At 49.8% G+C, this 18,706-nt stretch overlaps 1 protein-coding gene and 1 pseudogene across 7 annotated transcripts in view; both read left to right on the plus strand.

Moving 5' to 3' along the window:
• Positions 1-18,706, plus strand: part of LOC309390752 (protocadherin alpha-5-like) — a 243,203-nt gene that overhangs the window by 171,721 nt on the left and 52,776 nt on the right. The window lies entirely within an intron of this gene.
• Positions 1,632-16,887, plus strand: LOC309391635 (protocadherin alpha-C2-like; annotated as a pseudogene). The gene is made up of 4 exons: positions 1,632-2,550; positions 7,141-8,214; positions 10,433-10,680; positions 16,657-16,887. The product of its transcript is annotated as a protocadherin alpha-C2-like (transcript).

Here is an 18,706-nt window from a genome sequence, read left to right on the forward strand (position 1 = left end):
GTATGCTGAACTAGATAATTTTGATTTCTCTGAATTCTTAAAACACGGGGCCCATAACTGGTCAAATACTTTGGGAGGACCATGCACAATAGACAAATAATTTACAAATAATGAATTTGTATTTCCTATTAACTACATTGATTGTACTAGTATTTGCATTTCTGGAAGCCACATTATATTGTTGACTCACACTCTGTTTGTGATCAACAGAATCAGTTCAGTTTTTACAGTAGAAGTTCAGTAGAAATATGAAACCAGGAATCCCCTGTCCCTGATCTGTACCTGTGAATTTGATTTCCTAAATGAAGAGTATTACATTTTTCTTTATAAAAATCTAATTCTATTATATTCAGCCGTTTCTCTAATTCATCAAGATTGCTTCCCATTTTATTTCTAATTTCAAAAATATTAGTTACACCAGCCAGCACAAACTGTGAACATTTGTTTCCATCTTTAATCCAAATAATTAGTGAAAATGTTTGATTGTAGCATCCAGATATACCTCCATCTACTTTGCTGAGGATGCATCATTGATCTTAATAAGGTTTTCTTATCTTAATAAGATAATATTAATAGGATGATAATCTTCATCATCTTAATAAGGTTTTATTTTTAAAAAATGATCCAATTATTAGGAATGCTATTCCTGTTGATAATGCAGTTTGTAAACCTATAAAAATCTACCTCTTTCTATTTGCCCTTACCTATTTTAATTTCATAAAAATATTTCTGTGTTTTAGAACATTAACTCTCCCACTCACTTTTGTATCACTTGCAGGATTGATATGCACCACTCTACCTCTTTATACAAACCAAATAAAAATGTGGAAAAATCTTAAAATGATCATAGAAAAGTTAGAATGGCAGTAGAAAACAACAAACTTGTTTATCTTTTATAGATTTCAGGATTATTAAGAGAGTAAATGAGATCTGGGAGGAGAGGAATCTATTTCCCAAGTATATAGTAAAGCAGACATTCAGTTTGAATATGTCAGTTTTTTTGTATTCTGACAGAATACAAATCTCAAATACTTGCAGTTTAAGTGCTAGGGGGTGGCTTTCGCGGTCCGGGGCAGGGAGTTGCTATATCTAAAGCTCTCGGTAGGCAAGGATTCCGCTTCAACTCTTGCTGTTTGTAGCTTAAAAGCTTCCCAGGACCAAGGCTAGGAATAATTTGGCCTGTGAGGTGCAGTGAGCGGAGAGACAGCATCTTATAGATCATGTCGAGTATTTTTTTGAGAGTGAGAGTGCCTCGCCTGCCTTTCCTCCGCGTGTCTCGACTGCGCACTGCCGGTCTGGATCTCGGTCGCTGTTCCCAGACCAAGTGCTGAAACGGAGTCAGCCGACTCACCCCACCTCTCCGCACACTCCTGATAAACCCAGCGGTAACAGCAGCAGCAAAAGAACAAGCCAGCGATCGCGTCACCCGCCGAGGAAGGAAGGAAACGGAGAGCAGCCAGGCTGTCCTCGAGGGATTAGAGGCTATTACAGCTGCGGGCCGGACTGAGAGACCTGGGCGGATCAGCGCAGAGCGGCGTTGGCGGCGGCGCCAGGGGCTGCAGACGGGGCTCGGTAATGTCGTCCTCCCGCTGCTCCCGGGCAGCTGAGAGTGCGCCTTCCTCTCTTTTATGATGTCCGGCTCCTGGTGCCGCCGTCGGGCGGAAACGCGTAGGCTTATCCTGCTGCTGCCGCAGCTGCTGCACCTAAAACTCGCTGCTGGGCAGCTCGTCTACCAGGTAAGGGAAGAGCTGCTGCGAGGCGCTGTGGTAAGCAAGGTAGGAGAATATTTGGCCCTGGAGCCTCGACGTCTGGCGTCGGCTGACCTCGGGAAGTGGGAAGCAGTACTTATCTCTGGATCCTGGCCGCGGACTCCTGGTGGTGAAGGAACGAATCGACCGGGAAGTTCAGGGCTTCCTGCTTCCTTTAGCTTGGAGTTAGCGATCAAGCAGCCTGTACACGTTCACGATGTAGAAGTGGAGCTGCTGGACATCAATAACAACGCCCCCAGGTTCCCCCGGCAGGTGTACAGCTTGGAGATCAGTGAATCTGTTATGCCGGGGTCTCGCCTTTCTATGGAGAGCGTGTAAGATCCCGACGTGGGTTCCAACTCGGTGCAAAATTACCAGCTCACCCCCAGCGAGCATTTCGGGCTGGATCTGCAGAACTTGAAGCTTGGCAGCAAACTCTTAGAGCTGGTACTGCTCCAACCCTTGGACCGAGAACAGAGCACTCACCAGCAGTTGATGCTGGTTGCCTTGGATGGAGGCAATCCTGCTAAATCTGCCATTGCTCAAATCTCTGTGGGGGTTCTAGATATCAATGACAACAGGCCAGAATTTGATCTTAGCATTTATATGGTGATCCTGTTAGAAAACATAGAGCCAGGCATGCTAGTTGTAAAATGGGAGGCCTTGGATCCAGACGAGGGCTCCAATGGTGACTTGCTGTATTCTTTCAGCAGTTACACTCCACAAAAAGTGTGTCAACTGTTCACTGTGCATCCAGTATCAGGAGAGATGAGGGTCAATGGATCTTTGGACTATGATAATAATAATAATAATAAATTTAGATTTATTAGCCGCTCCCTTTCCAAGTAGGACTCGGGGCGGCGTACAATGGAGCATATAACATGAAACATATATAACAACACCAAACGTACATACATACACAACACACATACATACACGGAGGAGGAAGCAAAGTACATCAATAGACAGTTAAAAATCTGCTTTAAAATACCCCAATTGTAAAAACCCAATAAAATTAATATTTAAGAACAATTTAAAAAACAGTTTGGAGGAATGGGAAAATTACGATTGCGATTGAGCCAGGCCGGATAATTGAAAGAGGTGGGTCTTCAGCTGTACACGGAAGGAGCGGAGATCGGAAATCATCCTGATGTCACGGGGGAGGTCATTCCATAGGGCTGGGCCCATCACAGAGAAGGCTCTGCTCCTGGGTGTCGCCCCCCGGCACTGTTTGGCGGACGGCACCCGGAGAAGTCCCTCTCTGTGTGAGCGAATTGGTCGTAGGGATGTGTGGGGCAGGATGCGATCCTGCATATAACTAGGCCCTGTGCCATGGAGCGCTTTAAAGATCATAATCAAAACCTTGAAACGCACTCGGTAGACCACAGGCAGCCAGTGCAGCTCGCGCAGGAGAGGTGTTACAGGGGAGTATCTAGTCCTCCCCATAATCACCCGCGCGGCCGCGTTCTGGACCAATTGTAGTCTCCGAGTGCATCTCAAGGGAAGCCCCATGTAGAGAGCATTGCAGTAATCCAGGCGAGACGTCACTAGCGCATGGGTGACTGTGCGTAGGGCATCCCGGTCCAATAAGGGGCGCAATTGGCGCATCAGGCGAACCTGATGGAACGCCCCCCTTGCCACGGCTGTTACATGGTTATCCATGGACAGCCGGGTATCCAGGAGGACGCCCAAATTGCGCACCTGTTCCATGGGGGCTAGTTGGACGCCCCCGATGGCCAGAGATGGAAGCACCTGGTTGAACCGGGAGGCCGGAAGCCACAGCCACTCCGTCTTGGAAGGGTTGAGTTTTAGTCGGTTGCCATCCATCCAGACCCGTACGGCTTCCAGACACCGGGACATCATTTCGACGGCCTCATTGGGGTGGTTCGGAGTGGAAATGTATAGCTGAGTATCATCAGCATACAGATGATATCCCACTCCAAAACCACGGATGATCTCGCCCAGCGGTTTCATATATGTGTTGAACAGGAGAGGCAAGAGCACCGATCCCTGTGGCACTCCACATGTGAGTGGCCTCCGGGTCGAACTCTGCTCCCCAGTCAACACACGTTGCGTCCGACCAGAGAGGTAGGAGCCAAACCACCGTAAAACGGTGCCCCTGACTCCCAGCCCCTCTAGCCGGTGCAACAGGATACCATGGTCGATGGTATCGAACGCCGCCGAGAGATCTAATAGGACCAGGATAGAGGAACAACCCCTATCTCTGGCCCTCCAGAGATCATCAACCAATGCGACCAAGGCCGTCTCCGTGCTGTGCCCGGGTCGGAAGCCGGACTGGCGCGGGTCTAGATAATCATTTTCCTCCAGGTGACGTGGGAACTGCTGTGCTACCACACTCTCTACAACCTTCGCTAAAAAAGGAAGGTTGGAGACTGGACGATAATTGACTAGGTCCGTTGGGTCCAGGGAAGGCTTCTTGAGCAGGGGCCTCACCACCGCCTCTTTCAAGGCGGCCGGTAGAGACCCCTCACCCAACGAGGCGTTCACCAGGCCCAGGAGCCAGTCACGCGTGACCTCCCAGGATGCCAGTACAAGCCAGGAGGGACACGGGTCCAATAAACATGTGGTGGGTCGCAGACGTCCACGCAACCTGTCCAAATCCTCGATGGCAACCGAGTCAAACTCCTCCCAAAGCGGTCCCTCAAGACTCGCAACGGGCGTCTCGACTGAACCACTGAAAGGGGTCCATCCCATCCGGATTTGAGCGACTTTGTCCTGTAGATAATTCCCAAACTCCTCTGCTCTACCCTGTAAAGGGGCTTCCCGTGGTCTCTCAAACAAGAGGGAACGGGTCACCCGAAACAGGGCGGCAGGGCGGTTATCTGCAGACGCAATAAGAGCAGCGCAATGTTGACGTTTGGCCGCTCTTAGTGCCACAAGGTACGTCTTCAAATATGCTCGTGCCTGTGCTCGGTCAAATTCGGAACGGGAGGATCTCCAACGACTCTCTAGGCGTCTCTTGTGGCGTTTCATCACCCTTAGCTCCTCGGTAAACCAAGGTGCCAGGGTGGTTCTTCGCCGCAGGAGAGGCCGCAAAGGCGCCACCCGGTCTAGGGCCCCGGTAGCCGCACTATTCCATGCGACTACCAGGTCCTCTACTCGGGGGCGGGTCAGGTCCACAGGAGGTGGCCCAAGTTCCGTCTGGAACCTATCCGGTTCCATCAGGCGCTTGGGGCGGAACCATCTAATACCTTCCAGTTCCGCCTCCTCGCGGCGGGGGGTAGCACCAGGGAAGTCCAGCCGGAGAAGTGAGTGATCCGACCATGACAGGGGAATAGTGTCTAGATCCCCTATTCCCAGATCACTCGTCCACTGGCCAGAGACAAAAACAAGGTCCAGGGTGTGGCCTCCCTCGTGAGTAGGGCCCTGAATTAACTGGGTCAGGTCCATGGCTGTCATGGAAGCCATGAACTCCCGAACCCCCTCAGACGCTTCTCCCATCGACGGCAGATTAAAATCCCCCATCACTAAAAGTTTGGGGGTCTCGACCGCCACCGATGAGATCAGCTCAAGGAGTTCGGGCAGGGCCGCTGAAGTATAGCGAGGAGCCAGGTATACTATCAGCAGGCCCAACTGCCTCCCTGGGCCCCATCTCACGACGAGGGACTCACACCCGGATGTCTGCGGCACAGTGAACTCTCTCGGCTCTAAGTCTTCCCGGATAATCACTGCTACCCCACCGCCCCTTCCCTGGGCCCGAGGCTGGTGAAATGTTCGATAACCTGGAGGGCACATTTCCACAAGGGGTAGACCTCCCTCGTGGCCCAACCAGGTCTCGGTTATTCCGGCGAGGTCCGGGTCCCCCTCCAAAATTAGATCGTGGATGAGGGGGGCCTTATTAGCAACGGACCTCGCATTGCATAACAGCAGTCTCAGGCCTTGGGTCTGTAGATCCTGACCACCTAGTATGCAGGGATTGGTACAAACGACCGGGAATGACCAAAAACCCCGGTCTCCCAACCGACTACGTGCTCTTAAACTGTCCTCGCACCTGCCCCTCCCTACGACCGTTGGTATTAAGGTGCCCTGCATAGGAATGCTATCTTCCCTCTCCTCCCCCACTCCGCCCCCTCCTCTTTCGACCACACCTAAGTGCCTGGCTCTTCCATCCCTCCTAACCAGTTCCCCCCCCCCCATCCCTACAACCCCTCCCCCCCCCATCTTTATAACCCCTTACAACTTTTAAAAAACATTTAATTAAAAAACCCCTTAACGTGCGCTTCCTCCACCTCTCTGGGTTAATGAACCCGTCCTCAAGGTGGGCCCTCGAGAGGGCTGGAGGCCAGACCTGCGAGAGAGGGGACTCCCGCAGCTGCAGTAAATCCGACTTCGTGTACATAAAGATCATATAGAAAAAATCATAGGGGCAAAGTTAGTTAGTTACAGATGCTGAAGATGTATCCTGGTTTGTCGTAGATATTGTCCTAACCCTAGGTGGAAAGGGTAAGTTAGTGGGCTAGTCGATGGTAAAATAGATTAATGAGGTTTGAAGCTGTGGCAAGAGAATCAGTACTCGATAAAGGCAGGAAGGAAAAAGTCACACCTTCAGCAACTGTCCACCTATCCCCCTGGTGTCTCTCCTCCATGACCAGGCCCAGGAAAAGATGGACACTTGCCTTCTTGGGACCCCTGCTGCTCATCTTCGCAGGGGCTATTGTTAGATGTTAGACATGTTAGATGTTAAACATGTTAAGTTCCACAACCTTAGATTTCAAGCTTTCCATTCCAGTTGTCTTTGCTCTGATGTGGTTCACTCAGCTCCCCCTCCACCAGCCGCTTCGTTTAGCTCTCCTCTCTTCTCCTCTCCTCAACTCCATCCACACAACGAAGCGGTCTTCCGGCTTTCCGACCAGCGCCCCGGCCAACACACCAACACGCCAGACACCATCATCGTGACTCCGCACGTCTCTCCACCTCTCCACGCCTCTCGCCTTTCGCCATTTGTCTCTCCGCTTTCGCCTTTCGCCATTTGTCTCTCCGCTCAGCGCCTAGCGCTCTGCTCAGCGTCTGGCGCTCCCACCAGCCAGACGAACACCCCACTACACACCTCTGCTCGCCTCTCGCTTCTCCGTTCCGCTCTCCGCCGAGCGCTCAGCGAAAGGCAAACGGCGTTCGGCGCTCTCACATTCATTCTGAGCTCGGCGTCCTCAGCGTTCCCGGTTTCCTGCCGGCCAGCCGACCACCCAAGTGCCCTGCCCGACCCATCATAGCTAGGCAGAGCCGGGGGGTGGTCACCGACAAAGCCCGACCCTCAGAATGATATTGAGGGTCGGCAGCACCTCTCCCAACTGGGAGGCCCCTCCGCAATTCTGCGGAGCTTACACGACAGCCGCCATTCGCCCCGGAAGCTCCTCCTCCTCCTATGAGGAAGACATCTCCTATGAAATCTATGTGCAAGCCATGGATAAGGGCTCTGTTCCTATGACTGGTCACTGCAAGGTGCTCATTAACATTGTGCCAATGATAATGCCCCTGAAGTGGTGCTGTCTTCCTTGTACAGCCCAGTCTCTGAAGATGCTCAGGTTGGAACTGTAGTAGCTGTGCTGAATGTTATTGACTTGGATTCTGGCCTAAACAGGCAAATCAATATAAACATTCCTGCCAACCTTCCTTTTAAACTTAATTCTTTCAAAAATTCTTATACTCTTGTCACTGAGGACTTCTAGTTACAACATTACAATCACTGCCACCGATGCTGGAACACCTCCAATCTCTTCCCATAAAATAATTAAAATAGATGTTTTGATATCAATGACAACTCACCACAGTTTGAAGAACTCTCTTATTCTATTTATATACCTGAGAACAATGCTCCTGGATCTACTCTATGCTCAACAAAGGCCATTGATTGTGATGCTAATGCAAATGCCTACATTTCCTACTCTTTGATAATGGAAGAAATCCAGGGGCTACCTGTGTCCTTCTATGTCTCTCTTCAGTCTGAAAGCAGCAACATTTATCCTTTGACTATGAAACACTGAGGGAATTCCAGATTGTTGTGCAGGCTAAAGACTCAGGGATGCAATCTCTCAGCAGCACAGCCACTGTACACATCTATGTGCTGGATCAAAATGATCATGTGCCACAAATTGGGTATCCCATCTCTATGAATAATTTAACAGCCATAGAGATGATTCCTCACTCAGCCAGTTCTGGATACGTAATCACTAAAGTGATAGCCATTGATGGAGACTCGGGACAAAATGCATGGCTGTTTTTTCGTCTAGCCTAAACATCTGTTCCAGACATCTTTAGATTAGAGGTTCACAGTGGGGAAATTTGGACTACTGAAAAACTGAGGGAGGCAACAGATGCTACATTCAATCTTACCATCATAGTGAGGGACAATGGAGAGCCACCCTTACTGTATCTTCCTCTGTGTCAGTCATCATTGCAGTGAACAGGGCTTCCCAAATCATTCCTGACTTTGGAAGACACATTACAGGTTCCAAAAATTATTCTGAAAAAACTTTGTTCTTGTTGTGATGAAGTGCCACAAAGACAGTCTATATATTAGCCCTTGTTGTGCAGGTTTCTGCGGGTCTTCTAAGGGAAGGTGTCCATTTGAAGCAGACAAGCAGACAAACAGCAGTGTTACTACTGGAATGCCACAATCTCATTTGGTTGAAGTGAGAGGCAATGGGTCTCTCTCCAAGACTTACCGCTATATAAAACCTATGTGTCAGCTGGCTCAGAAAGTGACACCTTCATGTTTTATCATCCAGGGGAGGCCACAGGAATTAACCCTCATGCTGTAATGTTAAGAGACACACCTAACTGGAGAAAGTGGACTGAGCTCTCCAAATTTTATCATTTTTAAAAGTGATCTCATTGCTCCAAATGAGGTGAGGTTTAAAGATATATATGATATTTTCTTAATTAAATCACTTTCCTTTGAAACATTAAAAATGAATGTTCAGGATTTAATGAGTTGTGGGAAAATTGGAAAGTGGAAAAAAAATTAAGATTGCCTTTCATCATTTTGGTAAGCAAAATTTTGTCAGGGTTTAAATTTCTTCTAATATGTTAGCTCAGAGAAATGACTTCTCAGCAGTGTAACATATAGGTAAAAGGAAAACAATACAGGAACAGCCAGGCAATGAATATGCAGTATAATGAATCTACAGTATAAACTATTTACTAGCAGGGTTTATTTCTAGGGATATGTACATAGCAGTATAGCCTTGGTTATTTATTTCAAATTTTGGTTTCTAGGTCACAATAGGGACAGATTAGGCTTTGTGGTTGTGTATTTAAATGATCCTGAATTCTAATGCATTTATTCAACTTGGTGCATATCATTTTTCTTCTCTTGTCTTTCATGTTCCTTTCAAAATAATCACATATTTCAGCATCTGTGCTGGTGAGTCCTATGCCATATAGTAACTTGAAACTGTTATTCTGGTTTAATACCAACAGCTGGTCATTAATTGATCGAGCTCTTCTGCAGTGATACGTACTGGTGAATTTAATTCTTGACAATATATACTACACTTTCTACAGCAGTTCCATTTTAAAGAGTCTTCTTCTGTTTCTACGATACTAAACAGTAACGTTTGTTGTTACAACTGTAGCATTGAGTTCAGTGAATGGAATGATAATCACTGATTTTAGGCTGAAGTCTTACAGTCACTTATTAAAATATAAGGATCATTGAAATACTTGGCATTTATTTTAGAACAGACTATAGGATTATAGTCAATCAATTGTTTATAATTAATTATTTAGAACCCGTTTTTTTACACGTAGTAGAAAATAAAGTCTGTTCAATATCAATATTTTATATAATTATAGAACCAATAAAAGTAATGCAATTGAAAATTAGCAGTCTACAAAAAAGTAAGTTCCTTGTCCACAACTCTCCAAATTAAATATTCTGTAATGAAATTGTATCATTGTGGCACATTTTCTAAGAAAACTTCCTTTTAAAAAATAATTTAACGCACATATACCCAAACTATACTGAGGGCCAGTTTGGTCTAATGCAGGGGTTTGCAAACTTAAACATTCAAAGAGCCATTTGGTCCCATTTACCACAGAAAACATAGGGAGCCTCAGAACCTGGGTCGCCACCGCTAATTCAACAACACTCCCACCCAGTCACATGACATCCCCCAGTCATGCCTACCCAGCTTTGTGGTTCCCGGTGTTTTATGTGGAAAATAGGTCTCTCTCTCTCTCCCTCCCTCCATCTCATTTCTGTTTTTCTCTCTTTTCCCCCCTCCCCCTCTTCTTTCTTTCTTTCATTCATTCTTTCGTTATTTCTCTTTATTTCTTTCACCCTTTTCTCTTATTTATTTCTCTTTCTCTCTTTCTCTCCCTTCAGCTCTCTCATCCCTCTCATCCCGCTTCCTCTTCTCTCTCTCATTTGTTTCTCTTTTTCCTCTCCCCCTCCATCATTCTCCCCCTCCATCATTTTCCCATTTCTCTCTTTCTTTTTCTCCCTTTTCTCTCATTTATCTCTCTCATTTGTTTTTGTTTTTCGTCTTTCTTTCTCTTCCTTCTCTCTCTCATTTGTTTTCCCCTCTTCTTCCTCTCATTCTCTCCTTCCTGCTCTCTCTCATTTCTCTCTCCCACTCCCCTTCTCTCTCTCTCTCATTTGTTTCTCTTTCCTCTCTCATTCATTCCCTTCATCATTTTCTCATTTCTCTCTTGCACCCTAGTGCCCCTGGGGTTTGCAGAGAAAACTGCCTGCAATCAGCTGCTTTTTGCGATTTTGCGTCCTTTGCGGGCAGCTAAGTGCCAGCTGTGGTCCTCTTCGTGCTGCCTCAGGAAGGGTGGAGCAGCTGCCGCTGCTGCTGAATACAGGAAGGGAAGAGCTCTGGCTCTCCTGTGCAGCATGGCTAGCTACTCATCTGAGCATGCAGTAATGGCAGTGGGAGGAGGACTCGCTATTGTCACCTCCAGGAGGGTATCCTGCTTGTGTGTGTGTGCACGCGCGTGCGCACACATGAAACATAGAGAGGTGAGAGAGAAAACGGGAGAAATCCCTTTTCTCTCTCTCATCTCTCCCCTTCCCCCTTGTGCGGCGGGCGGTGAGGGTTGCCTTGAACATGTATAAAGGCAAGTACAGGGCCACTTCGCTCCTGCATTAAGGCTCCAGTGATCCTCCTCTCTCCTCCCCCTCCTTCTCTTCTCACGACCTTCTGTCTGGCTGTGGCGAGGCCAGGAGGGTGCGCACGACCAGGAGACCCTCCTCAAGTGAGCAACCAGGCTCAGCCAAAGCACAGCAAAGGCGTGCGCAGAGCATGTGTGCACTCGCTTGAGGAGGGTCTATCCACTTGTGCGCACCCTCCTGGCCCCCCCACAGCCGGCCAGGGGGTACACACACACACACACACACACACACAGAGCGCTTACATTGAAAAGCGTCCTCTGGGCAGTGAGTCCCCCAAGCATGTTTTAAAGCCGTGGCTGGGTGCTGCAGGCCCCTTTCTGTCATTCCGTCCTCCTGGATCCCATTGCCACCCTGCCAACCCTCGTGTTAGTGAGGTCGGTGTTGATCATGGCCAGGTCGGGCCAGTGTCTCGGGGCAGAGAGCAGGTTGCGCATCACCCCAAGTGACTGAGGCATACCCAGCACCAACAAGGGCTGGAAAAAGCTCCAGTAACAGTGAGGCACCAGAGAATCAGCTCCAACTGCTTCTCCATCCCCCACTGTCATCCTTACCTTCTCAGGCCAGGCAAGAGTGACTGGGAGGGGAGGGCGAGGGGCAGAGCCAGCCAGTGATGGGATCACCCAACAGGGAGCCACAGCAGAAAGCCACAGCTAAAGAGTCACATGAGGCTCCAGGGCCGCAGGTTTCCGACCCCCAGTCTAGTGGTTAAGGCACCAGGCTAGAAACCAGGAGACTGAGTTTTAATTCCACCTTAGGCATGGCTGGGAGATTTTGGGCCAGTCTCTTATTCCATAACATCAGGATCAGGCAACAAACTGGTTTCCCAATTCCTGTCACAACTAATGATTCAACACTTGTTGATCTGAAAAAAAGTAAATATTGCAAAACAGGAACATTAAAAGACTCAGGGGAAGTTTAACATTTGCAGAAATACAATAAATATTTGAGGAAACCTCTCAGGAAGCAAAACAAAACCTAAAAGCAACCCCCCAAAAAAGTTAACTTAAATTTTTTGGCCATAGGGCACTCTGTGTGGAAAACCTTGAAAACTAATGGATGGAGTGGGAATGAAACTGAGTATCTTGGTGTCTGGTTGGCTGAAATCCTAAACAAGGATATTCTGCATTAACATTTGTTGCAGGTACAGCATTTAAATGTCTTTGAGGCCTGCACACACCAAAACAGAGCTGCGGAGCTTTGGGGCTGCAAAGGCTTTTTGCAGAGAAGGCAAAAGGCTTTGCAAATGGAGGAAAAGCTTCAATGTTTCAGGCCTTCCCTTCATTTGCAAAACCTTTTGCTGCTGATCTTTTGCAGGCATCTGTTTGCAGAGAACAGAGGCCTAAAGTACCATGAGACCATGAAAGATCAATAGTGTGAGATCTCACGCTACTGATCACATATGATCTTGCAGTACTTTAGGATTCCGTTCTCTGTATACACACCAAAGGCCTGAAGCATCAAAACAAGTCAAGAAACTGAAGGATCTCTAGATATTCACAAGATGAGCACAGTATTCACTTGCTGGGGGGAGGAGAATTGGCAGGGTGAACGTTGCAGAGCCTCTGTGGTCATTTGTGATGGTGAACAGCTGCCGTGATGCTGCAACATTTGTAGCTCCGGCATTTATTCATAAGCGTTAGGGAGTGCTTATAATAATAATAATAATAATAATAATAATAATAATAATAATAATAATAATAATAATAATTGAATTTATTAGCCGCTCCCTTTCCAAGTAGGACTCGGGGCGGCGTACAATGGAGCATATAAAACATAGAAAATGTATCAAAACACATAAACGTACATACATACAAAACACACATATACGCATACACGGAGGAGGTAACAAATTACATCATTTAGACAGTTAAAAATCAGCATTAAAATACCCCAATTGTAAAAAACCCAATATGCAATTAAAAATTTGACATTTAAAAGACAATTTAAAAAACAGTTAGGAGGAATAAGAGAAATTACGATTGCGATTGAGCCAGGCCAGATAATTGAAAGAGGTGGGTCTTCAGCTGTATACGGAAGGAGCGGAGATCGGAAGTAATCCTGATGTCACGGGGGAGGTCATTCCACAGGGCTGGGCCCATCACAGAGAAGGCTCTGCTCCTGGGTGTCGCCCCCCGGCACTGTTTGGCGGACGGCACCCGGAGAAGTCCCTCTCTGTGTGAGCGAATTGGTCGTAGGGATGTGTGGGGCAGGATGCGATCCGCATGTAACTAGGCCCTGTGCCATGAAGCGCTTTAAAGATCATAATCAAAACCTTGAAACGCACTCGGTAGACCACAGGAAGCCAGTGCAGCTCGCGCAGGAGAGGTGTTACAGGGGAGTATCTAGTCCTCCCCATAATCACCCGCGCGGCCGCGTTCTGGACCAACTGTAGTCTCCGAGTGCATCTCAAGGGAAGCCCCATGTAGAGAGCATTGCAGTAATCCAGACGAGACGTCACTAGCGCATGGGTGACTGTGCGTAGGGCATCCCGGTCCAATAAGGGGCGCAATTGGCGCATCAGGCGGACATGATGGAACGCCCCCCTTGCCACGGCTGTTACATGGTCATCCATGGACAGCCGGGCATCTAGGAGGACGCCCAAATTGCGCACCTGTTCCATGGGGGCCAGTTGGACGCCCCCGATGGCCAGAGATGGAAGCACCTGGTTGAACCGGGAGGCCGGAAGCCACAGCCACTCCGTCTTGGAAGGGTTGAGTTTTAGTCGGTTGCCATCCATCCAGACCCGTACGGCCTCCAGACACCGGGACATCATTTCGACGGCCTCATTGGGGTGGTTCGGGGTGGAAATGTATAGCTGAGTATCATCAGCATACAGATGATATCCCACCCCAAAACCACGGATGATCTCGCCCAGCGGTTTCATATATGTGTTGAACAGGAGAGGCGAGAGCACCGATCCCTGAGGCACTCCACATGTGAGTGACCTCCGGGTCGAACTCTGCTCCCCTGCCAACACACGTTGCGTCCGATCAGAGAGGTAGGAGCCAAACCACCGTAAAACGGTGCCCCTGACTCCCAGCCCCTCTAGCCGGTGCAACAGGATACCATGGTCGATGGTATCGAACGCCGCCGAGAGATCTAATAGGACCAGGATAGAGGAACAACCCCTATCTCTGGCCCTCCAGAGATCATCAACCAATGCGACCAAGGCCGTCTCCGTGCTGTGCCCGGGTCGGAAGCCGGACTGGCGCGGGTCTAGATAATCATTTTCCTCCAGGTGACGTGGGAACTGCTGTGCCACCACACTCTCTACAACCTTCGCTAAAAAAGGAAGGTTGGAGACTGGACGATAATTGACTAGGTCCGTTGGGTCCAGGGAAGGCTTCTTGAGCAGGGGCCTCACCACCGCCTCTTTCAAGGCGGCCGGTAGAGACCCCTCACCCAACGAGGCGTTCACCAGGCCCAGGAGCCAGTCGCGCGTAACCTCCCAGGATGCCAGTACAAGCCAGGAGGGACACGGGTCCAATAAACATGTGGTGGGTCGCAGACGTCCACGCAACCTGTCCAAATCCTCGATGGCAACCGAGTCAAACTCCTCCCAAAGCGGTCCCTCAAGACTCGCCACGGGCGTCTCTACTGAACCACTGAAAGGGGCCCATCCCATCCGGATTTGAGCGACTTTGTCCTGTAGATATTTCCCAAACTCCTCTGCTCTGCCCTGTAATGGGGCTTCCCGTGGTCTCTCAAACAAGAGGGAGCGGGTCACCCGAAACAGGGCGGCAGGGCGGTTATCTGCAGACGCAATAAGAGCGGCACAATGTTGACGTTTGGCCGCTCTTAATGCCACGAGGTACGTCTTCAAATAGGCTCGTGCCTGTGCTCGGTCAAATTCGGAACGGGAGGATCTCCAACGACTCTCTAGGCGTCTCTTGTGGCGTTTCATCACCCTTAGCTCCTCGGTAAACCAAGGTGCCAGGGTGGTTCGTCGCCGCAGTAGAGGCCGCAAAGGCGCCACCCGGTCTAGGGCCCCGGTAGTCGCACTATTCCATGCGTCTACCAGGTCCTCCACTCGGGGGCGGGTCAGGTCCACAGGAGGTGGCCCAAGTTCCGTCTGGAACCTATCTGGTTCCATCAGGTGCTTGGGGCGGAACCATCTAATACCTTCCAGTTCCGCCTCCTCGCGGCGGGGGGTAGCACCAGGGAAGTCCAGCCGGAGAAGTGAGTGATCCGACCATGACAGGGGAATAATGTCTAGATCCCCTATTCCCTGATCACTCATCCACTGGCCAGAGACGAAAACAAGGTCCAGGGTGTGGCCTCCCTCGTGAGTAGGGCCCTGAATTAACTGGGTCAGGTCCATGGCTGTCATGGAAGCCATGAACTCCCGCACCCCCTCAGACGCTTCTCCCATCGACGGCAGATTAAAATCCCCCATCACTAAAAGTTTGGGGGTCTCAACCGCCACCGATGAGATCAGCTCAAGGAGTTCGGGCAGGGCCGCTGAGGTATAGCGAGGAGCCAGGTATACTATCAGCAGGCCCAACTGCCTCCCTGGGCCCCATCTCACGACGAGGGACTCACACCCGGATGTCTGCGGCACGGTGAACTCTCTCGGCTCTAAGTCTTCCCGGATAATCACTGCTACCCCGCCGCCCCTTCCCTGGGTCCGAGGCTGGTGAAATGCTCGATAACCTGGCGGGCACATTTCCACAAGGGGTAGACCTCCCTCGTGGCCCAACCAGGTCTCGGTTATTCCGGCGAGGTCCGGCTCCCCCTCCAAAATTAGATCGTGGATGAGGGGGGCCTTATTAACAACGGACCTCGCATTGCATAACAGCAGTCTCAGGCCTTGGGTCTGTAGATCCTGACCACCTAGTATGCAGGGGTTGGTACAAACGACCGGGAATGACCAAAAACCCCGGTCTCCCAACCGACTACGCGCTCTTAAACTGTCCTCGCACCTGCCCCTCCCCACGACCGTTGGTATTAAGGAGCCCTGCACAGGAATGCTATCTTCCCTCTCCTCCCCCACTCCGCTCCCTCCTCTTTCGACCACACCTAGGTGCCTGGCTCTTCCATCCCTCCTGACTGGTTCCCCCCCCCCACCCCTGGAACCCCTTACAATTTTTAAAAAAGAATTTATTAAAAAACCCCTCAATGTGCGCTTCCTCCACCTCTCTGGGTTAATAAACCCGTCCTCGAGGTGGGTCCTAGAAAGGGCAGGAGGACATAACTGCGAGAGGGGGGACTCCCGCAATAAAATAAGGTCAGACCTCGCATACATGACAAATGATAAATAGTAAATACACCGGGCTAAAGATGGATTCTGGGTGCTGAGGTGTTAAATAAGTCTACCCGTAAAAATCATAACAGAACGGCAACCAAGATAACAAAATGAGAGAGAGAGGGATGGGGAAAGAAATAGGTAGAAGTAGCTAAAAATAAATAGGGCCCATAGTAGGGGGTTAGGCAGTTCTTAAAAATCCATAAGAGGGTGAGCAGATGATTCATAGCGGCGGGGGGGGGGGAGTTCAAATAGCTCCCCGCAGTTCTTCCAAGCCCCAGATGGTAAGAGTTCTCAGAGTCTATACGAAGGCAAGTGGATAATCCCTAATGGGGAGGGGGGGTGTCAACGGCTCACCGTGCACCTTTCAAGCTCCAGCGTCGCCTCCGCACCATTTCAAGAGGCCTCTGTTATTCACTCCGGCGCCCTCCAACAAATCCAACAACTCCGGCGACTCAGATGTTTCACAACTCAGATGTTTCACGCCCAGCTCCAATCTCCCACGATCTCCACTGGGCTTCTAGAAGGCTCGGGGCTCCCGGCGGGTCCAGCGGGTCGGGGGACTGATGTTTAAAGCCCCCGATGGTCTTCCGGGCCGCCTCTGCCAACCAACGCCTCCCTCCGCCTTCTCTCGTATGGGACGCCATCGTGTCCCCGTCACTAACGCCCGCAAACGCCGACCAAATAGATCGAAATATCAAAACGCCAAGGCGCCAGCTCCAGCAGCCGTCGACGCCTGCAATCCCCCGGAGTGAGCCGACACGCCCGAACGCCGAACGCCATTTCCCAGCTCCCTTCAGATTTTCAAAAACCGATTTACTTTCTTCCGCTCCTCTGTGCCGTCCGGCCACCCTGGGGGTCCACTAGGGTCCAGAAATAAGCCAGGGTGGTCATTGGGCAGATTTGTGGTCCTCCAGTTCGTCCAAGGGCCAGCAGCACCCAGCCCAGGTCAAAAAGAGCCCCGAGAAAACACGGAGCTCAGAGGCCGACCGCCATCCTCCAGGAAGCTCCTCCTCCAATCATGAAACTTCCATCATTCACTAAGGGAAAACTTGTAACGCAGGGATTATCTGCATTATATATGTGATGTGATGCACTGCTGAAATCATTAATTGGACACAAGCTGAACTGGACAGACTGGATCATAAGATGGTGTCCTGTCGTGTTTGAGGAGAGCTTTGGGGAGATGATTGTCCTTCTTGAGGCTTGCAGGGGGTACCCTATCCCATCGTTGGTTCCAGGTCCAGCTATGAGAACTTCCTGGGACCTCGGGAATACCCTTCAGCTGCGATATCCTGCCTTGTAGCCGGAACATCATGAGTGAAATGGGGCGGTTGGCGGTGAAAGGAAAATGGAGAGCTTCGTCGGCTGCCAGCATGGGTGTGGTCAGCAGCTGTGGCGAGACGCCCGGCCTGGGGTCTCTGCAGCTGGCGTGGGTATGGTTGGTGGCAGCGGCGGGATGCCTGGCCTGGGGTCTCTGCAGCTGCCGCTCCCCACATCGTGATGTTGCTCCCCCCCTCCACTTTGCTTATGGGCATGATAAATTGGACCAGTGGGGAGTGGCTGAGGCAGCTGGCATGGATATTAACGCCAGTGGAAGATGGCTTCAGTAGTTGGCATGGGCGTGGTTGGAGTGGGGGGGGGTCCTTCGTTGTGGCCTCCGGTATCACCACCGTTGCCTGGGCCACCGTACTGTGCCATTTAGCCATTTGGCCCCTCCTCCTGTGACACTATGGACTGGGTCAATGGAGTGCGGCCCTGGTGACGTATATGAGTGCAGTTGTCGTGGACGGAGCTTAGCTGTTGGAGTCGTTGGAGTTGGAGCAGCTGCCAATGCCGCCGCTGCCCTCACCACCGCCATCACTGGCAGCTTCACCACATCACAAGTTAGCCTCGGCTATGATTTTGACAGCTGGCCGTTATTCTTACATATTATCCTTTTTTAAAAAAAAACAAAGTTTTATTGGTTTTTTAATATTTTACAAAGGGAAAAGGTATGGGAAAGATTACAAATTTTGGCAGCCGCGAAATGCGGTAGGTGCACCCCCCCCTCCCGACTCATAGTATACATTTGCATAAAGTTCAAATATTACATAATAGCATATAGTCAGTGTGGTAAACTGGACCGGAGTGACAACGACATGGGGTCGACATGAAAGTACATACTTTTGCAATTTTAGGACTATGGCATTTAGGGCCTGTAACTGCTTAAATTTAACCGAGTCAGCTATCTGAGGGGTAGGATTCATTTGCAGAGCAAGGAGGTTAGGCACCCGCCCGTACAAAAGTTCAAAGGGCGAGAGGTCAAGATCCTTACTCGGTGCACAACGCACCACCAGGAGGGCCATACTGAGAGCATATGGCCATTTTAGATGGGCACCTTGGCAAATTTTAGCTATTTTTTCTTTAAGTGTGCGATTCGTCCTTTCAATTTTCCCACCAGAAGCCGGATGAAAAGTACAATGCAGCTTCCAGGTGTTGCCCAGGATTGTAGCTACCTTTTGGGTGGTCTTGTGAATGAATTCACGGCCATTGTCCAACAAAATGTGGTAAGGCAGGCCATACTGAGGGATA

This window comes from Natrix helvetica (assembly GCF_964273705.1).
Source record: "Natrix helvetica genome assembly, chromosome: 4".
Lineage (NCBI taxonomy): Eukaryota > Metazoa > Chordata > Lepidosauria > Squamata > Natricidae > Natrix > Natrix helvetica.